The sequence below is a fragment of the Solanum stenotomum genome, chromosome 5, assembly GCF_019186545.1.
Source record: "Solanum stenotomum isolate F172 chromosome 5, ASM1918654v1, whole genome shotgun sequence".
NCBI classification, from domain to species: domain Eukaryota; kingdom Viridiplantae; phylum Streptophyta; class Magnoliopsida; order Solanales; family Solanaceae; genus Solanum; species Solanum stenotomum.
The window spans coordinates 45646922-45651755 of NC_064286.1; the positions used below are offsets into that span (position 1 = coordinate 45646922).

Sequence of the window (4834 nt, forward strand, 5' to 3'; positions counted from 1 at the left end):
ACTCCTTGTCTGAAGTTCATAATAGACTCTCTTTTAAAACAAACCATGGTTATTCGTGATACCTTTTTGATTATTTAAAAGAAGAAATTGAACATTTGAAAGAAGAAATTAAATTTCTTAAACAAAATCATATTATTTATGATCACCGTCTTACTCAGATTGAGTCTGCTAATAGCAAAGGAAAAAATAAGGTTGATGAATCTACTGCTGAAGAAAATACTTTTGCCAATACTTTGAATATTGATCCGAAACAAAATATGTTTTTAAGAATGATGCAAATTGTTACAGCTCATAAATGGTATGTTAAATGTACTATATTAATTGATAATACTTTTTCTATAACTAATATTGCTATGATTGATAGTGGCGCTGATGTGAGTTGCATTCAAGAAGGTCTTGCCAGAATAAAGTTTGTATTCCTTACTTCTTTTTCTTAGTAAAAAATCAGTTATACCCTCTTATTATTCTAGGAACTCCTTTTATAAATGCAATTTATCCTTTTACTAATATAAATGCTAAAGGATTTTCTTCTACTTATAAAAATAAATATATTAGTTATACTTTTATCACCGAGCCTATTTCTAGATATATTAATGCTCTAATTGAAATGAAACAAAAGCATGTTGATTATTTACAACTTGAGATATTTAGTATGAATATATTCGATACTTTAAAATCTGATAAAGTACAGAAAAAAATTAAACTCATTTCTGAAAAATGGCCATTGATATTTGTGTTGATCATCCTAGTGCATTTTGGAATCGGAAAAAGCATATTGTAACTCTTCCATATGAAGATGATTTCTCTGAGGAAAATATCCCTACCAAATCACGTCCTTGTCAGATGAATACCGAATTGGTTGAATTCTGCAAAAAGGAAATTGATAATTTATTACAAAAGGGTTTGATAAAGCCTTCCAAATAACCATGGTCGTGTACTGCTTTTTATATTAATAACGCAGAAGAAAAAGAACGAGGTGTTCCCAGGTTAGTTATAAATTGTAAACCTTTAAATAAATTTTTAAAATGGATTAGATATCCTATTCCAAACAAAATAGATTTATTAACCAGATTATATGATGCTAATATCTTTTCAAAATTTGATTCAAAATCTGGATATTGGCAAATCCAAATATTTAGAGACCATTCATATAGAACGACATTTAATGTTCCGTTTGGACAATACGAATGGAATATAATGCCTTTTGGGTTAAAAAATGCTCCCTCAGAATTTCAAAAGATAATGAATGATATTTTTAATCCCTATTTGGATTTCATCATAGTTTATATTGATGATATTCTGGTATACTCAAAGACTCTTGAAATGCATATTAAGCATTTAGACATTTTTAAGAAAATAGTTATTCAAAATGGTTTGATCATAACTAAACCTGAAATGAGTCTTTTTCAAACACAAGTTAGATTTTTGGGTCATTTGATTTGTCAAGGAAAAATGACTCCTATTCAGAGATCTATTGAATTCGCATCGAAATTCCCTGATATTATTACAGATAAGACGCAATTGCAGTGGTTTCTGGGAAGTTTGAACTACATTTCTCCATTCTACAAGAATTTGTCTCGAGATTTAGCTCCGTTATATGACAGGCTAAAAAAGGATCATAAGAAGCCTTGGACTAATAGTCTCACAGATCTTGTAAAGACTATTAAAGAAAGAGTTAAATCTTTACCTTGTTTAACTCTTGCTAATCCTGCTTGGCCAAAGATTGTAAAGACGGATGCGTCTAATATTGGGTATGGAGGTATATTGAAACAAATTAATTTTCATGATAAAAATGAATATCTTATTCGATTTCATTCAGGAAAATGGAGCGATACTCAGAAAAAATATGCGACGGTAGCTCATGAAATGTTAACTATCGTTAAGTGCATTTTAAAATTTCAAGATGATTTATATAATAAAAAATTCTTGATAAAAACTGATGCTCAGTCAATAAAGTATATGTTTGATAAAGATTTTAAACATGATGCGTCTAAGTTAATTTTTGCAAGGTGGCGGCACAATTAGCCTATTTGATTTCGAAATTCATTATAAAAAGGGAAGTGATAATTCCCTCCCAGACTTCTTATCAAGAGAATATCTTTCTTCTGATGGGTTTTCTTGACTTCTTTCCTGATAAAGATTTGGTTATGATTTTGAAGGCAGTTCCTCTTAATAAAGATTTAAAGGAACTTATATTATGGAAAATTATAGACGGAATGGTGATAGATATCGTCAATAATTACATGATTGAAGAAGAGCTTTATTAAAGATTTTATTGTAATGAAGTTTATAACCTCTTGAATGATTAAAAATATATCATCTTGAATGATTAAAACTAAATGTTATGTTTGCAGGTTGGATCCTCCTTGGATAACCAAGGCTAGAGGAAAAGGCAGTAATACTCACGGAAGGGGAAAATCATCTCCAAGTTCATCAAGATCATCATACGGATCTTCATCATCTAGTACTCCAATTATACAAAAGGGAGGAATGAGTTTATATAATTTAAACTCTAGAGCACAAGAAAAAGCTTCATCATCAATACATCTGGAAGATATTCCAGAAAGTGATCCATTATATGCTAAACTACAGGAGTTTCTAACTCAAAAACAAGGTGATTCTTTTGCTTCAATCGCCAAAGAAGAAGTTGATGATATCAAAACATATGAAAAGGTAGAAAAAAGCGAAATGATATTTCTCTTAGAAAACTCTGACATACAGAGGAAAGAAGAACCTTGGAAGATATTCCCGAGGTATTTAGTTAATGGGCTTTATTTTTCGGGTGAGTCATACAAAACTCGGAAATATTATGAGACTCTGCTGATAAGCACATGTGTTGAATTTCAACATTTTTCTGGATATAATACAAGTGAGAATGTTTATAACTTCTCTAAAATGATTATAAAACACGTCATTCATATTGAAGATTGGGGTATTTCCTCAATGATTGAAAGACAATTCAGTCTGAACAAAGTCATGGTAAGCTTTACCTATTGGGATTATATTCAGGCATTTAATAAAGTCCTCTGTTATAACAATGAGAGGCATAAACATACTTGGTTTATAAAAGTATGTGCCAAGATATTTGCTAACCCTATACCAAATTGGTTTTTAAACTGGTGGTCATACCACGGGCCAACCATAAAAATATTGGCCGAACCATTTCTCAAGTTATACAAAGAATGGGTCAAGATTTCCCCAGATCTCAACAAGTTATATCATCAAGAACATATTTGTTATTTTCAACAAATTGAACAGATATATTTTTTTTATAGAATTCTCTGTTCCATGGATTCATAAATGGGTTTCAGAAGTAGATTTCACTGAGGAACAAATCCCTTGCCTATACAGAACTTATTATAATAATTTTTGGGACAAGTTGATGAAGAAAGATCCTCAAACAAAGTCTATATACGGACAAGAACAGTTGGATCTAATAATGAAAACCATACACGATTATAAATCGATTCCTAATAAAGGAATTAGGACTGATGACTCAACCTCCGTAAAACATATGGCTAGAAAAATTTCTAACCATGATGAAGGAGAACAAAATGAAATGATTATGAAGTATCTAGAAGAAGTAAAGAAAAAGATTCTTCTAATTGTAAGTCATTATGCAAAATCAGATTCATCAATGCGTAGTGAAACAAGTGAAGATATGCACGAAGCACAACCATATGAAAAAGACGCACCAGTGGATGCACTGAAGAAAGCCGAAGATTTTTTGGCAAAATTAAAGGACAAGATGTAAAAAAAAAAGTGTAAAGCTTATCCGCGTCGGTAGTAGGCCCGTACTACTGTAGCAACACTGTTCACCTATAGTAGATACACTGTTCACCTACAGTAGATACACTATTACCAGGACCCAGATAGGGGCCCAGTATCATGTACAAAGATGCTTTCTTTTTTCTATAAATAAGTTTGTTTTTCTTTAATTGAGAGCAGGTTTTAGAAACCCTCTCTTCCATTTTGTACTCTCTCTCTCTTGTAAACTTTTCTTACTAAGTTTTGTAAGCTTGCTGGATTTTGGTCGGAATAATAAAGTGTGCAGTTTGGTAACAAAAAGGTACTTTCTTTTCTTTTTCTTCGTGTCTTTTACTTTTATAAATTCTCCGAACTAAGTCGTGACTATGTCCGGCTAAAAAATTATATCTATGCCGGATAATTAACTTCTATTTTATATAGACCATGAACGGATCTAAGCTTTATTTAAATATAGAAGAATTTAGTATGACTTCTCAACTTGGTTTTGAGATTGAGGTACAGTCGGATCTAGTACTGCTTTTATTGGCTTTGTCTTTGTGACTCTGTCTAATGAGCCGTGGTTTTTAGCCCGAAAAAGAGTTTGATAAGTAGGGCGCCTGATACCCGGTTAGAACTATCAGACACATGGGCTCAATAAAAGTATGTATTAGCTTCTTGGCAGGCCCTTTGCTTGGGTAAAATAATTAAACCATGCAGTCTGAGAAACTATATTAAAATTCTTGTGTATTTCGATTCTTATGTAGTTGGTCTACCTCTAAGGATATTGACTTGCTTGATCTACGACTGAGCGGACCACCGCCAGGTCAGTGATCCTGTATCGTTGGTATCAGAGCGTAGGAACTTTCATGGTATATATATATATATATATAATTGATGTGAAGAATTTCGGCATAATTATATTCTCTCTTTTAATTTATGGATCAAGAAGATATTAAAAGTACTCGATTAGAAGAGGTAGATATACCTCAAAACCTTGATTTGTTAAACAAATGGACTATTCCGAAAGTGAATATAAAAACTATTTATGATTATGTTTGGTTTGATAAAATCTCAAATAAACAGTTGA

General features: G+C 31.6%; 1 pseudogene; it reads left to right on the forward strand.

Annotated features, from left to right (window-relative positions):
* Positions 1 to 717: 717 nt before the first annotated feature.
* On the forward strand, positions 718 to 4359 carry LOC125864045 (uncharacterized; annotated as a pseudogene).
* Positions 4360 to 4834: the final 475 nt, after the last annotated feature.